Genomic DNA, 10,341 nt, shown 5'->3' with positions numbered 1-10,341 from the left:
GGGGGGGGGGGGGGGGGGGGGGGGGGGGGGGGGGGGGGGGGGGGGGGGGGGGGGGGGGGGGGGGGGGGGGGGGGGATCGCGCGCTGTTGGTGCTAGCGCGCACACCACCGACCGTTTGAATTCCGTGCGGCGTGTCAGTTCCTGTCTCGCGGGCATCGCGTAAGGGTGGCTTTTGGCCGATCGCCCACCCCAGGCCCATCCACATTCATAATTCCCGTCAGTACAATTAAAAAATGATCGTCAAAAATAAAGTCCCCGTGTTTGATACCTTCTAGAGTTTACCCGCCATTTCTGTGATTTTTTCTAACCTATCAGTGAATCTTTGGAGCTTAACAGTTGCATACCAACAATGTTGTGAATGGAGAGAGTGACAGTGTCGCGCCGTTTGGCGCGTGAAGCTCTTCTAACCCTGTGGATTTGTGGGAGAGAGTCGTTAGGTAAGATCAAACGATTTTTCATCTCCGTAAAAAAACGAAATGAATGAACAAATGCGGGAGAAAAAATGGGTGAAAGGAAGTGCACATCCACTCTGAGGTTCTTTCTCAGCGATTTTTTTGTTCCTGTCGATCGATCGACGGTACTTGATGTCGATGGGACATTCGACACGTGCCAGGTAAAGGGTTGAAAGTGAATGCGATGACGCAAGGCTCTCTTTGAATTCCCAAGAGTGAGGAACATTTGGTGACATTTTGTTTGGATTTTTTTCAAATTCAAGTTTTTTCCATTTTTTATTCAGACATGTATGACCTTTGGGTCTTTTACATGTAAAATTTAAGTAATATCTATATTTTATTTTTTAATATTGGGGATTTAAAACAATAATTTATAATTGTTACTGGATAAAGACACATAAATGTTTCACGAGAACAATTACTTCTACAAAATTATCATGTTTTGGTGGAAACTCTCTTTTTTTGTCCACAAGTGAATTGATTCAACACGACAAAATATCTCTTTAGGGCAACGCAATTTTTCGGCAGAACTAATTTTTTCTCTCAGGGCAGTGGTTTTGTTAGTAATAAAAAATATCTAGAGGAAGGATTTATTTGCAATGGATAAATTGTTTATTTCAAATAATTGGAACATTTTTATTGAAATAAACAGAAGAACTCATTTTTTCTTTACCAATTTGTCCATTCATAAAATTAACATAAATTAATCAATTGATTATGGTAATCAATTAAACCAAAGATAATAATAATTTACGATCGCGTGCCGATTTCTCCCTCCTCTCTCCAATGGAGTTATTAATTGAGGTAAATTCCACTGCAATTCATGTGAATTCATACTTCATCATCGCATATTGTACGACGTGTTTATCCTTCTTATTCACTCATGTCCAAATTTGGCAATTCGGTGAACCGGTGCTGCGCCATCCTGATTTCATAACGGCAATGTGTGCATAATCCAATCTCTCCGGTGTCCAATGGAATATCTCAACGCAAGTAATGAAAGAAACATTCGATGGCACATGCGTTAGATATTCAATAAATGTCGGATTGAAATGCTGAAATTGTAGTTACATACATTTCGGTGGAATCGAGAGACATTTCAACGACAGATGTGAGGGCATTAAAAATATAGAAGTATCTCATTTTTTTCCCCTGGAATTCTTTTTAATATTCCAAAATCAGGGCTAGGTGAGCAGATATTTTGCAATTATTTTTATTATTGTTTGAACTTGATTTTTCAATTTGAGTTGTTGGAAAAAATCTATCTACTTTTTAAGGAAGATTGAAATTAATAGAATGTTTTAAACAGGTAATTGATAAATAATAAATTTTTGATTCTTGAAATTATTTTAAATTGGTAATAAATTTATTTATATTGAGAATCTTTTTAAAAATGAATTCTATGACAGAAATATCAAGCCCCGAAAGTTTAAATAGATTTAATTTTCTGAATAAGAAAATAATTGAGAAATAAAAATGTAATCTCTTCAACTTTTCCAAAATTTGCCTTCTTTATTCAATGTAATGAGTAAAAAGGAAAATAAATAGAGATAATTATAATTTTCATAAAGAAAAAATTATCGCACTTCAAAAACAAAATGAGTCATTTAAAAAAAAGGGAAATGTCCATTTTGCCCCAATTGTCTCTTGGATTAACTCAAAGGAATTATAATCTGACAATAACATTGTTTATCGTAGGACTCAAACCTACATTCGCCATTCAACAAATTTACTATCAAGAAACGTCTGAAAAAAATCATAAATCAATTCTACTGCAGTGTCCCGCTGGGCAATCCTAAAAGAACAGCCGAAATAAAATTCTCCCCGGTGATTACCAGCTCATAACGACACACCACTCACATCTTCCCGCAATACCCATCTCTCACAATGACGCAAAGAATTCGTTATTAATTGTCATCGCAAAAATACTCCCAAAAATGAAACCAGTTCTGGCGATCGTAGCATTAATGCCATATGAAGACAAGCAGACAAATCTATCCATCAGTACTGCGATATGCCCCGAAATGTGTTATTTTTTGGTCTTGAGAAGACGCAGAGAGCGTTCATACGAAAAATATTTTCTTTGTCGGCCCGAGTTGTACCCAGAGGGGAAGAGAGGGGGGGGGGGGGGGGAATCACGGCGAGAGGAGGATCCGATGCGGAGGCGTTATCGTTATGGCTCCTTACGGGTTAAATCATCGGATGAGAGTAAATTTCTTTTGTACTTGCACTCCCCGAAAGCGAAAAAAGGAGAGGAGCGAAAAAATCGGACGTATTACGTGTTGAAATTCCGTGATTTATAAGAAAATTTTTTTCCCTCACCTTCGGTCCTCATTCATCTATCAAAAATGGTAGAGCGTCTCAATAAAATATTAGAAAAAGGAGACGTTAAGACATGCATTTTAGATATTCTAGGTGTCTTACTCCAGGATTTTTTAATTTCAAATTTATGGTGTCTCATTTGTTTTTCATATACTTCATTCTATTTTCTCAATTGTCGACAAAAATATCTTATTTTTGGTGAGTTGCATTTCAAGACATTATGAAAATTTCAGTCATCACGAAGTCAGCCGATAAGACCCATTTTTATGTCTAATCTCTTAAATTAAGTCGTCTTGAAGACACTAGTTTTAAGAGTCCATCGATCAAAATAAAAGTGAGAGATCGTTTCAGCACAGTCCACGATATTTCAGTATTTATCGTAGTGGTGCATGAGAATGTTGACGTTTATTTACCTCGTGGAGGTTCACCCGGACGTCGGTAAATCGTTGGTGTCCGCAGCCCTGAAAGGGCCAATCTTCCGGTTGGCGGGAGCATATATACATTTTCCCGAGTGTTTAACGCATCAGTGTTAATTTGTTAGCTCTGGTTAGGAGTGTATTCCTTTAGCGTGTCTCCTTCGCGTTTAACCGAGTGAATAGACGATGAAAATACATAAGACATACACAGAGAACATTGTGATAAATGCACTGCCATTCGTCACTGGGGTAATTATCGGTGAGGATTCACGTTCATTGTGAAGAATTCGTTGAAGTTTAATTGACAGTCGCAGAACAAGTCTTTGGTGTTTATTTTTTTTTTATTAAAGATTTGTTTCAGTCATTTTGGTAATGCAGTTATGGACGCGTGAAATATATTTGAATGGGTTTGAAGTTTGAATGAAGAAAAGGAAACTTGTCACAAGTAAATGCAATGAGGCGATAGGTCCTGTCTAGTACATACAAAATATGTCATTTCCACGAACTGATCCTGGCTTTGTGTCCGCCAAACTTTTCGAGTGGCCTTTCCAATAGCCGTAGTAATACAGAGACGCTCCTGTTAGCGTCAAGATAGTTGAAGAATATGGGTGGCCTGTGGAAGGGGTAACAGACACTGATTCTGGCGCAATCAACAGCTGCATTGTCTGATGGTTCTCCTTGACTAAAAGCATCTCACACTTCTCCCTCAAATACACGTTCGTATAACCCGGGCTCTCTGTATTAAATGGATCCTTCATATTTCGCCGACGTTGATAATTGAGTGTTCATCAGTTTTTAATGTTCCCCCTTTATTTGGAAAGTTTTTCGAGGATTCTTCTTATCTCTGAAGGTTATTTCTTTCGCCTCGAGGGGGGAATTAAGGATATAAGTACGCCATTTTTTTTCGTTTAAATTCTTTTTGGATGGTGTAATTGTATGTTAGTTACCCGAAATTTCCCAATTATTTCATAATTTCATCAACTTTAGTCAAAATTCCTATCCTGGGTAATTACACATGAAAAAACATTACAGAAAAATCTAGCACTTTCTCTAAGAAACGCTATTGCATCTATTAGAACTTTATAAAAATTCTTTTTCCATTTTATTAGAATTCTATTAAAAAATTCTGTCCTTTTCTCCCAATAAAATCCACGAAAAAAATCGTGCCCTCGAATTCTTACAGAAGAAAGCCTAACAGAATAATTTCTAATAAAAGTTCTCCTGGCAATGAGCCCTGTAGATGGCATTTGGATTACTTTGGAAGTATGAGGTGACATTTCGTTCCACACCAAGTGTTTTTTCTTCTCCGCGGCGATTTTTCTCCTGAATTTATTGAACTCCTTGGGCGACATTGGGACCAACGACAAGCGAGACACCAATAATGGGATGCATAAACAATGGGGGGGACCAAGTGGAGATACACGGAGTAGGTAGACTGCTTCGTATATAGTAGCCAACGACACTTTATGGGTCTCATAAAGCGATAAAGTCATCCGTACAAATGTATTCTAGTCAGCAGTTGAGGTGAGGTGGGGGTGAACATCGAGTGCCACCCGGTTGCGCACCCGGTGGTTATTATCTCACCTGGAAATGCCTGACTCCCTCGAAATGACCACTCCAGGCTCTCTGTTCTGGTTAAGGTCAATGTACAACGCTAATACAAAGTTCTCTCGGTTAGTTATGTGGAACTGAATTTTGGGGTTGAGTGGGGGGAGATAAGTGCTTGTGGAATGCTGGAGACTTTGTGTATTAATGGAAGTGGTGATGATCCATAGAGGTATTTTTGATGTGGCACGGAAGGTCAAGTTTGGAGTCAAAAGGGTCAGGATTAAATTTGATTTTTTCGACGATAACGACGAAAGAATTATTGTGTAAATGAATTCAATTGTGATTTAAAATATTCGCTCCATAATGCCATCTTGACCGAGTTCCATCATGAGATTGATTGCATCTTTTTCGTGTTGACAAAAATTATTTTGAAACCATTATTCTGGAAGAAATAAAAAACGGAATTTCCCACTTGTCAATTCTCATTTTTCCGGTTCCACTAAAACTCGTCTGAAAAAATATGCATAATCACATTTGCCCAACCATAATATCACCTCCTGTTTTCAAAACCCCAGTCATAACTTTGACCTCCAATTCTCTGATTTACCTCCACTTATCCCTTATCAATCTGTAATGAGAATTGCCGAAGGGTGTCTCCACTCTCTCGAATAGGGGACAACTCCATCGTAACTGGAGGCTGTCAAGATGCCGTCTGCCAGCCGTCACCCGAAATGACTGGTGTCTCGAAGCCTCTCAAACATATCAAGATGTCTATTACCGCAGATAACACTAATTCACCATTCGGATTGGTGTAGCCCCAGTCAATTTGAATAATCCTCGATGTCTTACCCTACTTTTGCCCCATTAATACAGCCCCCTAGGCTCAGTCCCCATGTCTGGGTCATCGATCCAGCATTTTTATCGTCCTTCGTGTGGGGAATTCATCAGGATTTTTCCCTTCCGTCGAATCAAATTCACCTTTTATCCTTTATCGGTGCTCCCTCTTCCCTCCGCATGTCCTCCCGGGATTGACGAAGCATGAGCATTTTCTTTCCCCCCGATAACAAGATTTCTTCCTTCGATTCTTCTATTTCGAGGAAATCACGTTGTCCAGGGAAAAGGATTTTCATCTGGATGTTTGAAGAGGGGTTAAATAAACTTCCTTTAAAAAGGAGCCGAGAGTCACGGGAAAAAGGTTTATATAAGGGTCAACCTTGTGTGCCGTTAGATAAATGGCTCGCTCCTCTGAACTCCTCTGATAGAGATATTAATCTTTCTCACCCGAACGTCTCATCTCCCTCGTGCGCGAGGCTCTCGCTCCTTTTTTCTCTTAGTCTCCCCTTTGCACACGTCTTTCACTTGACCGCTCTGGGCGACGCAAGCTGTGATATTTCCTCGTGTCCTCGTTCACGTCTCTCCTCTGCCTTCCTTTACCCTTCGCAGGATTGTCTATTTTTTCTTCTGGTGCTTCTCATGCACATTTTTTGATATCCGCACGGTTAAGAATTTTTGTGTGAAATTTCCGGTGCACTTTTTGGAAATTTTTATCGAATTTAATTACCACTGAAATGTCAAGGAAGTTCGTGAAAAAATCAAAGAGAATTGTAAATTTCAGTTTCATTTTTCTCTAAAAAGAAATAGAAAATCAGAAAATTCCGGTGAATACATTTTTGAATTTGAAATGCTTTCAATGGGGTTAATGTCTTCTCTATGAACCGTCTTGTGTTTAGACGAAAAATTAAGACGTCTTGAAGTCTTGAACTGTCTTTTTTCTCAATTTTAAATTTTCTGAAAAATACGTTTAATTCAAGGGTTTCATTCCCATATATTTCTCACGTTGAATTAACCTTGAGTATGAAAAACCGTTGAATAATGACACACAATAATTTTCACGTCGAGAAATAACGTTAGGCCATGTGCTCCCCCTCCGTTATTTTCCCCTGAAAAAATTTTTCCATTTCCAATCGAAACTCAGTGTAAAAACAAGTACCGTTAATCCTACAGGGGTTTGAGTACCGTGTTCCACATTTTATTTCGTATGACGCAACTGTTAGTCGACAGGTGCAGTCCTCCAATCCCCCTGCCATTGTAACCGAGTGGAAAAAAATAAAATTGGAATTATTTTCATTACGTTTGTGAATGCAAATGAAAGGAACAGTTTAGTGGTGTATGGACGGTGGTTTTCCGCTAAATAGGAACTTGTGCATGGAGTTAGAGAAGAGATACACCAGGGAGCAATACATATAGGTGATGGTATATATAGTTTCACCGGTTAATGGGGGTGGGCAGGAGGGGGAGGGATTTCATTGGGCGGCAGAGGCAAACGGCACACGGTGCGTTAGTGCGTGGAATTCAGGGGTGTAGTGGAGAGGCAGATCGATAGCATAAGGGGCCGCCCAGACCTTATGGTGCCTCCTCAACCTCCTCTTTCCGTTCTTCCGCCACCTCTCGTGTTGCCACTCTGTACACCTCTTTTCTCATTTTTTTTTCGACCCTGAATTTCATAAAGTGAATTAATGCACTCTTTGTGTTTTTTTAAATTCATCAAGTTATGAGGCCCTCGGGGAATTACAGTTTTTTATGATATGGGACAATCCATTTATTTCAATGAGAGAGAACGTTCTTCACTGGGAGAAAAAATTAGCTCCGTCGAATAACTATGTGTTGTTGTATGTGAGAGTATTTGAGGGTGTGGAACAGATTTACTTGAGGGAAAATGACCAAGTTGATATTCAAACTAAATTTTTTATTCAGAAATTTTTTTCCCAGACAAAATTGTCCCCTCGAAATTATTTAGTTTTCAGTTTTAAGTTAATTATTCAGTTTTGGTTTTAAGTAAAGGACTTTTTCTTCGGTTGTAAAATAGCAGTTTTGAAAAATATTGAACACTCGGGAGTTCAGACATTTAAATATTGTATTTTTAATTTAATTTTTAAAAAATTACATGCTAGATATTTCAAATCATCATGAATAAATGTCTCTATTCATGACTGATTTTCTTTCTAAAAATGTAAAATTCTAAATCTATTCGTATAAAAAAAAAATTCCCTCCCTCTTCTATCCTGCTTCATCCATCATCGTCAATTGGAAAATGTTTACAATGAATTAAATAACAGATCAACTCCCTCTTATCAAATCCAGTCTCTTGACCCCATAATTTCCGGAACTGCAAGAATAATCCGATCCCCGATACGACTATTCGAATCGGTCACAATTGGGTCACGCAATGCTGAATATAATGAATGTATTACGTTTACAAAACAACGCAGAGGAGCACCAGCCGTCACGTGACCACACGCATAAAAAAATTAATGAAAATAAATGAGGGAGGGAAAGAAATTGAGAGTGGGACTCAGGTTCTATTCGTTCGCGGATGTGGTGATTAAAACGATACGTCCGGTTGAGGTGGTGGGGTTATTGAGTCAAGTTTCGATAGGATCTCAGGCTCTCGATCACTGTCATTCTCTTGAAAATCAACACCCTGTGCTTGGAAAGGCTCTGGGAAGGCACATCACAGGGGAAAATTCCCTTATCCGTGACCGCTACGCATTTGAACGGTTGAATATACATTGGGAGATAAATCATATTTTCTCAAACAAGTTTTGGTTGAAGTAAAAAAATTACGATTTAAAGATTACAAAAATTATATAAAAAATTAAAGACCGTTTTGAAATGTAAATTTTTATCGCAAAAATAGATTTAGTTGTTTTTCTTTTTTATCACGAAGCTTCCAAATTTATTGTGTCATCTTTTTATTTATTTCTCATAATAAAATTCAAGAAAAAAATTTATGAAACTCATGCCCACGGATTCCTACAGGAAAAAAATACAGCAGAATAAGTTACATAGAACAATTGCCATAAAAAAAAACACGAGGCAGTGTTGCATGATTTTTCATAGAATTAAAAAAAAAATCTTTTATGGTAATTTTTACCTCGACATTTTTTTGGGCCAGACAAGACTTATTTAAGAATTTGTTCGTTCTTCTCTAAGTGCACGCGTGAAGGACGTGCGTTATTATTCTCCCTCTTGCTGTGTGCAACCCCCTTGACCTTTGGACGCCATAAAACTGGACCCCACGGCTAATCGCCGGCACACCATTAATCTATTTACGGGGTTATAATAGGCGAATGAACTGGGTGAGTGCATTAAAACCGGAAAATATGGCTGGTCGGTGCGTGTATTAGAAGTTTTGCGAGACTGGTGCCGAGTGGACGGCAGTTTGCTCAGCCCTCATTAGACGGAAGCGTTTTACTTCTATGATATGTGCGAAGGGCGAGTTCTTTTCGGGGGGCGGGGGGCTGCGGAGAATCGGTTAATTGGGATGAGTGGATGGGAGAGGGTTGTTGGGCATAATAGTCATGGAATATTCATTTGCATTCCTTTCCAGGATTAGTTACAAATTGTTGGAAAAAAAATGAAATTTCATGCGTGAAAAAATTTAATCGAAAAACCGGCCTAGCCATTTTTCTGAGAAATTCTTCACATTTCACACCCAAAAAATAATTTATTTCAATCAAATAAATAAATTTATTTAAATAGTGCGAATTTTTCTGTATTCGAGGTCCTGTTTAACGTAAATAACATTTTTTAAATTATTTATTAATAAATCTGTATTTGATATAATTAAATCGTTCCTTTTGAAACGAATAAAAAATTTAGAATAAAATTTTTTATTTGATTGGTAGAAATCATTTTTCCGAGTGCAATGCCAAAATTATATTATACTAAAACTGTCCTTTCAAAATTGAAATTCCCATTATCGTTCAAAGTTTAGTACATATCAAGCGCAAATCATGCCCCTCTAAAAATCCATCATAACTCTTCTCCTGTTACATAACAAAGTACTCACGTTTTATGGAAATTGCCAAGCTACAATGTCACCCCTTCACGACACCCTAAACAAATACGAGCTAATCACGAAGATTGTCCCATCGCCTAATTCTCATTAAACTTGGACGTACGAAAAGAGACGAGTGATCATGATCATGAATGTTTAGGTGGCGAGTGCCAAGGCGTGGTCCATTTGTCGCGGTACACACAACCAGTTAGAAGGGTGCTAACGATGTTTATGGTAGTAGTCTCGCGCTTTGTTCCCTCAACCCCCCGCAGGGTGTATCGTTAATCACGACAAATTCGGCGTGATTAATTATGCTCTTCGCCCGATTAGCTTTCCCGTATTGCAATCCTCATTCCATGTACACTGGTTCTGCCTTGTTTTCTGGGCTCCTGCTCTGATTATCGCATCAACTCCGAATTTATAGCAAAAAATTTATCTCATGAACGAATTTACATTATCGTTTCGTGATTTTTTGGCGGAAATTTGGAGGAAGTTGATTGATGCATTTATTATCATACAATTTCAAACGAAATTAAATTCTTTATTGAACGAATTTGTATTAGAGTGGAAAATCAAATTCTATTGAATTTTCTCTACAGAAGATTTTCCATTGAGCATTACATTTTCCAAAAACTAATATAGAATTAGAATTCAGCAAAAATCCAATAAATTTATCCAAATAAATTAAATAAAACCATATGCACGTTAATTCCTCAAATGAAAATCAGATTGATTTTTTATTCAATATTTTTATTCACTCGAG

This window comes from Diachasma alloeum, unplaced genomic scaffold (genome assembly GCF_001412515.2).
Source record: "Diachasma alloeum isolate Michigan unplaced genomic scaffold, Dall2.0 Dall_scaffold_00199, whole genome shotgun sequence".
In the NCBI taxonomy this organism is placed as follows: Eukaryota; Metazoa; Arthropoda; class Insecta; order Hymenoptera; family Braconidae; genus Diachasma; species Diachasma alloeum.
Note: the sequence above shows the minus strand (reverse complement) of the source record.